At 44.6% G+C, this 12,573-nt stretch overlaps 1 protein-coding gene across 5 annotated transcripts in view; it reads left to right on the top strand.

The window, feature by feature from the left end:
• The window catches only part of zmiz1a (zinc finger, MIZ-type containing 1a), a 105,626-nt gene that overhangs the window by 29,117 nt on the left and 63,936 nt on the right, over window positions 1-12,573 (top strand). For all 5 annotated transcript variants that reach the window (XM_085799943.1, XM_085799944.1, XM_085799941.1 and 2 more), the window contains exon 2: window positions 3,558-3,676. The gene's annotated coding sequence lies outside the window, so the exon portion shown is untranslated. The remainder of the gene's footprint in view (window positions 1-3,557; window positions 3,677-12,573) is intronic.

Below are 12,573 nucleotides of genomic sequence, written 5' to 3'. Positions count from 1 at the left end.
TGTGTGTGTGTGTGTGTGTGTGTATAGATGTGAGCGTGTCTGTCTGTACGAGTTGAGCAGCCGCTTGAGACTAGGATTCCCCCCAGGAAGCTAAAGTAAACCTTGTGGTGTTAAGGGCTTTTAACAAGCAAACTTGGGCTTTGTCATCTCCAGAATTCGAATCACTTTAAAGAGTTTGCACAGAAAATTGGTTTATCTCAGTCAATGAACAGCCACATCATCAGATACGATTACCAGGACTGAAACGTTAAGAGAGTAATACCCGACACGATTATGAAACAGGAGACGGTTCGACTCGAGTGGAGAGTTGACACAGAGTTTAGATCCAAAGGTGACAGGAATTTTTCCGTCGCCGAGTGACACCTATAACCCCTCCCACCAGCGCGCATATACCAACAACACACTCAGAAGTCATGGATACAGACACAAACGTCACTTAACACGATTAGTTTCTTTGAGGATTTTACCGCAGCCTCTTATATCTGGGATGAAAGAGTTCACACTTCTGACAGGAAGAGAAAAAAAAAAAAGCTGGAGTCTGCAGAAGCTAGTACGAAGCACTCAGCTTTTCACTGCAATATTCACCACATTATTAAGGAACACATTGCTTTGTGCTGTGTGGCTCTCAACACCATCTGTAGTGTGCTGCTCAAGTGGTAGCAATTTCCTTGTAGTCTCGTGTCTCTCATGCAGTATTACAAGTGAAACTCGAATGCAGATCTCCGCTCGACGTTCTAGTGCGTTTAGTTTCTCATAAACGTTTGCATTCTTTCGGTGTTTGCTTCCTGGCGTTTTCCAATATGCAGAAACGCACTGCCATCTCAGTATTTAGCTCTCTCTTGCTCTCCTCAGCTTTGAAGCCTTATGTCATTTCAGAGAGGGGGAAAAAATGCCCAGTATTTGCTTGTTAACTAGAATCCAAGCTAACCACTGCTGTAATAAAACCACATTATTCTATTTTTTTTGACCAGCGTTAAGAAAACGAAACACATTTCTCTCTTGTGTGGCTCCTAAATGACATCACCTCGGAAAACTATGTCATGGAACGAAGAAAACGGCTTGAAAATTGGCTCAATAAAGATATGATTATTGAATTTTCAGGACTTAATATGTGGCAAACTTAACAATGTGATATTATAATCTCTCTCTTAAACCCATCACCTTTACACACTTTCAGCACACACATTTTTTAAAGAGGGCCCATCAGTGCGTGTTATAGCTGGGTAATATCAGCCTAATAGGCTTACCTGCCAGCACTGTATGGTATGTAGACCCTGTAAATCACATTTGTCTGCGACACCTGCTCGCCTCCCTGTGTATTTATGGCTTTCTCCTCCACCCCGTCCTCTTCTTTTTGGCCTGGGTCCAAAATCAACCCCCTCTTCCCACAGTATGTTCTCCAGTGTGCTCCCTTCTTCTCATGGATTAAATGAATGAATGAGCAGGTGTTAAGATGTATGGGAGGGGGGCCCCCATTCAATCCATGGGCCCCTTCTGTTTAAACCATTTTACAGTACAGCGTCCAAATACCAACGGGAGATATTTTCAAGATGATGTACTAGAGCAATTCACCTGTTCCTTCCGATATTACTAATATCAGATTTCTTCCACTTTCCCTGTGCTATTGTTTGAGGGACACTTCCTCGTTGTCCAGTTCCACCGGCCCAAAAAAAAGAGAGAGAGAGAGAGAGAGAGAGAGAAAAAAAATTCTTCGACTGCGTGATCAGACAAGCCAAGTTTTACTGTACCTCTTGGAAAATGGCCACAAGGGCACCCTGAAGCAGAGGAAGCCTGTTTGCTTCAGTGTTAGAGATTGTAAGGGATGAAACAATGGGAGAGATAACAGGGTGGTGTGTGTTTTGCCAGGAGACCTTTAGATAAAGACTGAATTTATGTTCTCATATGTATTTCTAAAGAACTGCAAAGAAAAGAGTCATTTTCACATAGAAGACAGTTTGAAAACGCTGATGTTGAATAATAGTCACGGAAAAGACAAGAAAGACAAAGGAGGTTGTGGTAGCAAACGGTTGCTCTGCACACATCCAGCAACATAAGCACTGATTTAGCATCATGTTCGTACCACCTGGCAAATGTAAATTCAATATTCCTCATAGTCTCCCACCTCAGTTTTTACTCCCCATTAACCCCCGGGGGGAAAGAACAGGGCAGCTACTCTACAGCCAGGTTTGAAGCAAAAGGTACTTTTTGAACAAACTAAACTATTGCTGTGACCCATTATTGTCTGTGTTTGCACTGCAGCCTGTAAGTCCTGAAAATGCACAACACCTCCAATCCAGTAGGTGGTGGTAAGAAGAGGACAGGGGTTATACAACAAAAGTGAAGGACAGGCTCGACGTCTTCATTTGTGTGACACTACAGTTAACAAATGAACCTGTTTTAGTTTTTTCACCTTAGCCCGGACCTGTATGGTGGTTTGACCAATGCTGTGCTCACTCAACCTCGTAGATATTACAGCGTTAACCTTTTAGTTCCAGGTTACAGTTTCCAGTTCCCGATGGATGTTGTCTTTCGTTTAAATGGTTAGCAAGACCTGGACCTGGTTGTCATTTCATCTCATACAGTCTTGCATCAGAACAAAACCGTCTGCTTGCAGCTGCAGTTTTTAAACATCACGGATGATATGAAATGTTGTGAGTAGCCTACTCGACCTATCACAAATGTTCAGCACTGCAGACCACACCCAAAAGTTCCTGAAGCTTTGGAAAGTACAAACCCTTGAATAGGGGCTTTTTTGGGTCGTAGTAGATCAATGCTCCTGGAGCTAAATGTTGACCCTGGTTCCTGTGTTTGAAACATATAGTTCCTCAAATGGTTCCTGGGGAAAGTTCTGGTGGTGGAAACTCACCTTATGCTTCACTATTCACCCTTCAGGGACTCATAGTAATTCTGTCTGTGGTTTGCTCCTGGGCAGGTAACACACAGTGGGCTCTTCACAGCATTTTAAACAACAAAACAAAACTTTTATCGATTGAACTGAAGCGTATCGTTGATTACTAGAGACAGAGCAGTAATGTGCTGGTAGGCTAATCCCAAAACCTGCATGTGTGTGTGTTTGTGTGTGTGTGTGTGTTCTGGCCCTATGCTGGATTTGTATCAGCCTGTAAAGGGCGCAGTGAAGCAGTGAGGAGAGACTAAGAGAGGTGTATTAAGGCAGTGAATCTCACTGCTCTGTGTGTAATGGACTCAGGATGAGGGCTGACCAAGCGTCAGGCTGCTGATAACCTTTAGGAAGGACATTGTTCCTGTGCAGCGGGGGGTTGGGTCGCGTGGGGGGATATACAGGACTGCTGCAGTATACAGGCACGGCAGTGTGATGGGTGGTGCAGTTGTTCATTGGTTCATTGGCTCTCCGGCAGGGTTAGGAGGTAGAATAAATGGGGCAGTATAGCAAACTCCCTCATGGCTTCCTGCATACATTTTTCAATACCAGGGTGTATTTCTCTGTGATCCATTTGTCCTCTGTCTGAACCAGGTTCTCCCTGGCAATCCATTAAAAGAAATTTAACAGTCTTTTCTTCTGTCTTCCTTCCCCTCAGATCACCGCTTAAGGAAGCGGGGTCAGCGAGGGACCGTGCGTGAGGAATACATGAAGGGTGGGTTGGGGGAGGGGGCGGCCACCACAGCGGCAGTACCACCGAGGTCAAAGTTCACACAGGTAAGCAGATTTTTTTTCTCTCTCTCTTAATCCACTGCTCTGTGCTTGTGCACACTCTTTGGTTCAGTCCTGGCGTGTGTATGTGTGTGTTTTTTTTTTCGACACGGAGAAGACTTGGCACGCAAAGGCGAAATGAGGGAGTAATGTGGCTGGTTTTGATTGGACCCTCCTGGGCTGGCGGCCGGGGAGGAACTGGGATCTGAGCAGTCTGCAGCTGCTGTTTATGAGGAGCTGTGCAGGATCCTGTTTGGCTCTGTGTTAAGAAAAAAAAAAAAAAACCCCAGCCAGTCCCCGCCGAGAACCCTGTGGCCAGTGTCAATACTTGGAGAGTAGAACAAAACCATGATGCTTTGATTCAAGAATCTTTTTTTTTTTTTTCCAAAACGCTCATATTTTCTGACTTTTTTTTTTTTTTTTAAACAGTGGACAGATGCTGGATGTGAAAATATTCATGCAAGTGCTGTGGTTGATATTCAGAGGCTTTTTCTCATGCAACCTGAAAAGTTTGTCATGTTTTTAAAAGTAGGTCCAGAAAAGTGCAAAACTCCTCCACCTAGCTCCATGTTACACTCTCCTCTTCAGCCTTTCTTACTGTGTTTGCTACCAGGGATTAAGGAGTATTGTGGAGGGGTGGGGAGCAAATAAATAATAAAGTGCTGGTTAATCTTCCTTAGTGCAGTGTGTGTGTGTGTGTGTGTGTGTGTGTGTGTGTGTGTGAGAACACTGAGCAATGGCACCACCAGGGGAACATCTGCCTCGCACACAAACACACGCATGCACACATAACGCAGGCAGACAGACACAAATACTGTACACACATGCGCGACTAGCAGGGATCAGCCAAAGCGATTAGCACACGGACGTCAGAGCACAGAAAGCGACAGGTTTAACACACACACACACGCGCGCAGGAGGCACACACATACATACATAAACTCACACAGAAGCACAAATGCGTCGACCATCCGCGGAGTGACAAGTAATGCACAGTGAAAGAAAGAGAGAAGCTGCCAGTGCACAGCGCAGAGCTGCAGAATGTGACAGCACACGACTGCAGACACATGAAAGTATAGGAAGACAAGTTTTACTGCGCCTCTCGGTTGCTGTCGTTCTGTATTCATCTCGCCTGGTATCCATGGACTCGTGTCTGTTCTCCTTTTTTTTTTTCTCTCCTCCTCTCACATTAACACATACACAGCACACCAACAGTTGATCAAACAACTGTGCAATTGAGGCAGAATTTGGCCAGACAGGCAGCCAGGATGAGTAATGTAGAGCTCCGCTGGCTTAATTTGTTTAGAAAGCCTATCATTGCTGCAAACATGCCACAGACTGTTGCCGTTTACAGAGGAGTATTTTCCCCCGGAGCTTTAATTGGATGCATTTTTAATGTCAGCGCCACATAGTGTGGTCACTGTTGACACTGAACACTGTGGCCGTTGTGAAGGCGATGGGAGTTGAGATTGAGGAGAGAGGAAGAGCGTGTTTGTGCGTGCGCGAGTTTGTCCGAGGGTTGGGTGGATTCCTTCAGTGTTACGTCCACACTAAAGGTGAAATTTATGTTTCTGCAACACCAGGGTTGCGGCCTGTAGCTACGGAGTAACGCACGTAGCCGCTTGTATCACGACACGAACGAGGGGGGTAACTGAGTTTTGAGAAAACACGATAAAATAAATAAACCCTTCCCGGATACGATGAGGTTAGGGGAACAACTTTATGTTCTCTGCTGTCACTCACATTTAGCGATTACTCAATACAGGCTGATGTCATGGATCTGTATTTGTTTATTTTGTTCATAAAACGGTGGTGCAGCACAGAAGCCGCTGTTTCCTAGATGAGACTCAGAAGAAGAACAACACTGGTGTGGATGCGACGTCGGGTCAGTCGTGCAAAGAACGTTTTTGGGGGTTTTTTTTGTACAAATTAGCAGACGTAGTCTTACTGTGTTGGGTTTGGCTCTTTTTGATGTGTTGTGTGCTCCTCTGTGCCGCGTGGCATTCCTAGATAAAGCAAAGGATCCTGGGGATTAGCTCACACCAAGTGATTTAGCATCCCATTCCCAGCCCTCTCTTTCATTTTTGTGTTTCTTTCCCTCCATTTTGTGTCTTGCACTCTCTCTTCCTTATTTATTATTATTTTTTTTAGCCCATCCCTCTTCTCTTGTATGGTTTTCTCCATCATCTGTGCACTGATGTGCCAGGATATTATGCCGTATGTTTGTGACAGAGGAAAGGTGAAAAACATAGATAAAGACAAAATGAGAAAGAACACGCGTCTCTTCAAGACTCTGATTCTCGGAGGAGTTTCACTTCAGGGTGCTGCAGCTTAGGTAACTGTGATGATATTCAAAAGACAGGGATGTGTATTTTTATCCTTGCTGGTGATAGTCATTGTGGTTATCGTCTTATGGCCCATTTTCCCTCACACAGACACACACACACATAGAAGCCGGCCCTTTTTTGGATTGTGTGCTGCAAGAGGCATCTCACAAACAAGCAGAGGTATAAAGTGGTGAGAGTGGGAGGATGAGAGAGAACATTGTCTTCTCTTTTCCAGCTTAGGGACAGAGCAGAACAGGTTGTGTGAGGATAGTTGCTATCCTTAACAACGTCTAACACCGCCTCAGGGCCACCTCTACTTCTCTGATGCAGCTGAGGTTTGTGTTGTGCAGAGGAGTTGGAATATTTGCACCACATTCCTCAGCGTCAGATGGCATTACAGGTTACACTGTAATTACCATGTAACAGATTCACTTTGTCAAGTTGTGACATAATGAATGCAAGGCCTTAGATTAATGTCTTTTTCTTTAACAGACCTATATGTGTTTTTACGTCTTCCTCCATTTACACAAACCTATACCATAATAGCAAAATAGATTAGGATGGCGTTACCTGGGCTTTTTTCCTGGGAAATTCCAGTTTCATTCAAGTTAGGTGTTACGGCTCTCTTTGATACAAGTAGAAGACTTGGTACTAGTTTGGTGTAAAGAGTCATTGTTAAAAAAGAAGTCAGCCAGGATTGGTCAGATGATCATACAGGTTGTAAACAAATCCCCAGAATGGCCGAATATAATGTGCAAGAGAAAAGAAACCCAAGAAACTGAAACCGTGCAAACATCCATCACAGTTTACAATGTTTCCCATGGAATAAACTTTATTGATGTTTTGATGGGTCCATCTGCTCGCTGACCCTCGACGGCCAATACAAGACTCGTCAATAAAGATTTGTAAAGCTATTTCAAGTTCCTTTTCACAGACTGTGGCAGGTGTACAAACAGGTAGAAGAGGGCTTGCACAGGGAGAGATTGCACACTGGTTTTTTGATCACAGATGGCTCGGTTCTCTCGGCTGGATAAACAAATAAAAATAAGGAATGCTAAAAGGAGTTGCCAAGTATACATTGGTGGCTGTGGCTATTCTTGGTTTCGCTTTCACTTCCAGTTCTCCTGTGCAGTAACACATTATGGCTAGTCTTTTGGTTGCGCTAATTTTTGAGGTTTTTGGTGCTTAAAGATAATCTGCTGTTTACATAATCTAGTTTATCTGATCATGTGACCACCGATATCTTCCTGTGTGATTTAGTTTCAGGGTTACCATCATGTTTCCAGATCTCAGATCCCAGATGATGAAGTTATCATGATGTTGGCTGAAACTATGAAAATGAGACCCAAGTTGTTAATGAACCAGATTTTTTCCTTTAAATGTCTTCAAAACGTTGATGTAATCTGAAATGACATCACTCCAGTCGACCAGCATCTCCGTGCGCCGGTCGGTCCGTGATGTTATCCATCACTGGGTCTCTCTGTCTGGCGTCGTCAATTACCCAGAGGAAAACAACATTAGAGGCCTGAATGGGACACGGAGCCGTGGCAGGCCTGACATGGCTGTGTTATATGATTACACAACCTGTTGGCTGTCCGCCTGTCAAGTGTCTCCCAGCTCTGATGAATGGCTGCAATATGCCGCGCATCACAACACGCCACGCCACACACTCATTAATGGCTTCTCATAATGCCCGGGACGTTCCTCCAATGCCACGGCAGGATTCACAGAGAGAGAGGGAGAGAGAGAGAGGGAGAGATGGGGGTAGTCGTAGCATGAGAGTGAGAGTGAGAAATGGCTTTCATGAATACTCCAACCTTGTTTCCGTGTCACCATTCAAGGCAGTAAACAAAAGAAACACGGTGTCCTCATTTGAATAATTTCACAAATGGTGTGGCAAGAAGCCAGCATCACAGTCACACGTAACTCGTAATGAAGGAACAATAGATGGAAGAAACAGGATGAGGGGAGAAACACAGAAAAATAGCACAAGAGAGATGCGAAAATTACTACTTTTAAAAGTACGACACATATGTTTCACAATGAGATACATACTTGTCCATCTGTGGCCTATTTGCAAAGATTACCAGGAAAGCTGCATGCACGCCAGTGTGTGGGAACGTTACAATAGAGACGCTCGAAGAAAGGAGATTGAATCTGTCGTCTGTCGGATGCCATCTGAAGCTTAGCTGATTGCTCTTTCTTTTGGTGAATTAGGAGGCATGCTACCCGAGAGCCTCCAAAACTACTTGACTCCCAGCTATAACAAACAGATTTGATTCTCATAGAGACACTGCACCGAGAGGTTTCAAATTAGAGGGGTGAAATTTGTTATGAATGAATTGTTTTTCGAAGGAGATGAGATGCTGTGTGCCAGTTGTAAGGTAGTTTTTTGCGAACTGTATCGGCCACTGAGAGGTTATCGAAAACCTACACAAGCCCTCGGCAACATCAGTGGGGGTGTTTGGGGGTGTTTGTGGCTGCAGTGTGTAAGGCCTGCTGGGGAGGCAGAGGCCCCATTGATAAGCACATTCTTTCTCTCAATTTGACAGGCCTGTGCTCGATACACTGCGCCTCAGCTTTGTCTTGTCATATATTTTGTGCCTTCTTCGCACATTAAAGTCAGTATTTTTATAGAAAGCGACACAGATGTTAAGAGATTTTTCAATTTCACCTCGCTCAGATGTGCCAGTGTTTTCAGGCTCAATGCCGTGGAGGAACGCATCGAGCAGCGCTGCACCTGCAGTCTGTGTGTGTGTGTGTGTGTGTGAGAGAGAGAGAGGAGACAGAGAGAAACAATCTGGCTGTATATTCCTCTGTCTGTGCCTGTGTTATTGTATGTGTTCAGTCTCACAGCTTGAGTTTCTCAGTTTGAAATGCAACACCTGCAGATGTGTCTTGTAAACTGCAGCCCGCAGCTTCTCTCCCATTCAGAGGGGACCACTGAAACAAAGCAATTAAAGTAGCACTCTAGTTTTGATGAGTGGGTGTGCCTGCCTGTGCATGAGTGTGTGAGTAATTACACATTGTTTTTCACGCCACGATCTCTTGAATCGAACAGCGAGAAGATCGACACCCCGTCGCGGGGGAGGAGGAGGACGGCGGTGCCAATCACAGCAGTGAGGTCAAAGGGCGCTGACAACCTGTTGACACGGCGGGCAGATTTATGCCACAAACACACAGGCGGCCACAGAGCAGTTTTTGGCGCAGCACTTTCTAGCTGTGGTTTCTTGTTGCTGCTGATCTTTGGGTCCTTCCAGCTCCAGATACCAGAGCCTGAGTTATTCTCCACTGCGCTGCCTGACCCTCCTAATTGAGAACGGCTGTGGCTGCGAAAGAGAGAGCTAAACAGAGAGAGAGAGAGAGAGAGAGAGAGAGAGGGAGGACAGATTCTTGTGTGGAAGCTGGAGAAAGTAAGAACAAAAGACTTGAGTAAATGAAAGGAGTAAAGAGCCGAGACGTGTGCAGGCCAATGCTGATCAAGTGGAAGGATGGCTGTGCGCTCAACAGTTGGCCTCATGAAAGCCCAAACTCCTTCCTCCTCCCGCCTCTTCCTCATTTCTGGCTTTGAGCCCAACAAAGCCAAACACAATGTCCTAAATGTAGGTGCAACTTTTACAATAGTATATAATAGCTGCAAGAAAGACAGAAAGAAACAACCGAGGGGTGTGCTGTTTGGAGCAGCATAAGGGGAAATCAAAGCAGAGAGGGGTGGGGACGGAGGAGCGGCGTGCTCGGTGACAGCTGCATGTATGTTGTAGTGGGTGACGGTCTGTCCGTCTGTCAGAGCAGATATTTCTGTCTGTTTAGTGCTGCCTTACTGGCTGCCAGAGACACTCCTCATGTCATCGCTGGGTGCCTGCTGTCACTGGCTAAAAAGGAGAGAGGGAGCGGAGTGTGTGCGTGCGCGCGTGTGCGTAAGCGAGAGTGACAGAGAGAGAAACTCGAGCAGCTGTCTCGAACGCTCCTCCACTCTGTCAGTACATTTTGAATCTGCTTTCCCCCCCACCCCACCCGGTACATCCCCTGGAAGACGGCGCTCCAGTCAGTTGTCGTGGTCAAACCTCCACCTTTCTGTCGTTAGAAGAGCTCAGGTTTTGGAAATGAGTCTCTGTTCAGTAATGAGATCATAAACTGTATATCGTCGTGTCCCCAGTGAACCAGTTTGCTTTGCTTATATTTAAAGGTAAATTTATGTTTGTACAACACGGCTCTTCCTGTCATATTTACAGTCAGTACATCTTTTGCACGTACATCCATACATCTGCCACTGTTTTTATTACAGCCTTTCTCACCAAACTTTCAGACGTGGGTTATTTAAAGGCGCTGCATGTCGGTATTTGCCATCGCTAGATATTAACATGACTTTTCAGTCTGGAGGAAACGATGAGCATCAAGTTCAGCATTTCTCTACTTGCCAAGAGCTGCAAAACCACGCTTATGTTAACTCTTGTTTTGCTTCTATTTTCGTTACTTCTTCCCTCCACCAGCCGAACGCGGAGTCTTTGCCGTGAGTGGGCGGCGTTGGCGGCAGCGATGGTCGCTCGCCAACAGCTTCAGCCATCGCTGCTTTTACTCTTCCATTCACTGACTTAGAGGTTAGAATACGCCGTCTGGGCAGCGCTGCTTCTTTGTCCTCTCATGTTGGACGGGGACTGGACGCCTCATGGATTCACTAGTGCCTCTTGAGGTACAAGGTGGCATCGCAACCCAGTATGGACTGGGACTAGCTGGCTAAGATGCTCAGTTTTGACACTTTGCAAAACAGTACATAAATCTCTTTAACATAATGTCAAAATTGTTATTCCCAATTCATTTTTGAATGTTTTAAATGATCACAATTAATAAAGGTATAAATGAGAGTGACATTAACGAGAATAATTACCCAAGTTGTCTATTTGTGCTCAACATCTCTAATCAGGCGATGTTTTTGTTCAACTTGAAGGTTGATTTCATGTCTTTCATTATATGCGGAGGAAAAGCAAAGCCGGTAGTGAGTTTTTAATCAATTGTGCAGATGCGATTTTTCACTATAGGGATGTCTTAGTTGTATTTCCTTGGGCTCATTTGATTCTGTTGTAAAATTGTGTCCAGTGGAGGCGGCGAATACAACGTTATGCAATCTTGTAGTAGAGACAGTGTATTAGTTAAATCGATGACAATAAGGCTTTTGAAAAGCCAGCATGTATCTTTAGCACACACTTAGTGTTGACTAGTGTAGGCGACTAGTACTATCTCGGAAAACTTGTAGCAGCTGTAATGAAAAGACATAGTATTAGGCAGCAGAGTCTGTCAGTTTGGTGTGGGAGGTACAATTTACATGAGATATGACACAAAAATAGCATACTGTTTTAATTTTCCTGGGTCAACTGAATGTGAGTGTGGGTGGCAGGCACACAGAGACGTTGTAGAGCTGAAAATCACTGAGTGCAGTGGTTTTGCTCACTTGAAACGGTTCCAAAAATGAATGTGACTAGTCAGCTCAGTGTTATGTTAAATACGTTTTAAAGTTTGTGATTTCACTTCACTGGGAGGTTTGATCTCTTATTTTGGATAATACAGCTGCTATGATTTCACATACTGAAAAGGAAACATTACCTTGATGCGCATGGTTGATTTCAGTGTCTACATTTTCATGACTTGAACAATGGACCAATCTCTTGAAAACATCATGTGTTCCTTTAAAATCATGGGTTTCTGTTTCTTACTAATACGCTGCTTTTTTTTTTTTTCCTTCTTTGCCTTAATTGCCGGCCATTGACTGTTTGATTGCAATCATCTGTTGTTGGTGCGCTGTCGTCTGATTACAAACACGTGTTGTTCGCCAACCAAGATAGCCACAGAGTGAGGTAATGGAATATTAAAAAAAAAAAAAATTAAGAGCATTAATGAGGCACTGGGCTGCACAGTGGCTCGGTGGTTATCCCCCAAGCTTCGGAGGTTTTGCACCCGCAAGGCGACCGGAGCTGTTCAGTGTGAAGTTTCTCCCAGTGCTCGCCATGTGTTTTTCTTTGGGTGCTCTGGTTTTCCTGCACCCGGGGTGAACTGGGGACTCTTAAACTGAGTGAATGGAAGTGGGTCTAGAAAATGAATAGTGAGGATTAGTTGCCGCTGTTGATTTAAAGTTTCTTAGAAATCTCAACTTTTATTTTTTTCAAGTATATTTTTTGGGCCTTTGCCTTTAATTGATAGTGCAGTCAAGAGAGACAGGAAATGGGGAGGCAGAGAGAGGGGGAATTACATGCAGCAAAGGGCCACCAGTTGGGTTTCGATACGAGCGAGGACTTTAGCCTCTGCATATGGGGCGCCTGCTCTACCCACTGAGCTAAACGACACCCCAGAAATCTCAACTTTTATTGAACTTTCTTGGACAGTTTATTTTATGGGGTCTCTCAATAAGACAGTAATACTGATATGATTCGATGAACCAAGGAAGTAGGGTCATTTAATTCTCCACACGTAATTCCCAGGCTGGAAAAACCCCCTGATTTTAACAGTGATATGAGCTTTTCACTGTGACGTTGCCTATAATTTTGTGGCAGGCGTAACAGCATTAGTCCGTCTTTTTCAGATTGT

This window comes from Trachurus japonicus, chromosome 15, assembly GCF_045865225.1.
Source record: "Trachurus japonicus isolate A0001 chromosome 15, Traja_1.0".
Taxonomy (NCBI): domain Eukaryota; kingdom Metazoa; phylum Chordata; class Actinopteri; order Carangiformes; family Carangidae; genus Trachurus; species Trachurus japonicus.
Note: the sequence above shows the minus strand (reverse complement) of the source record. Positions and strands in the feature narration are given on the sequence as shown.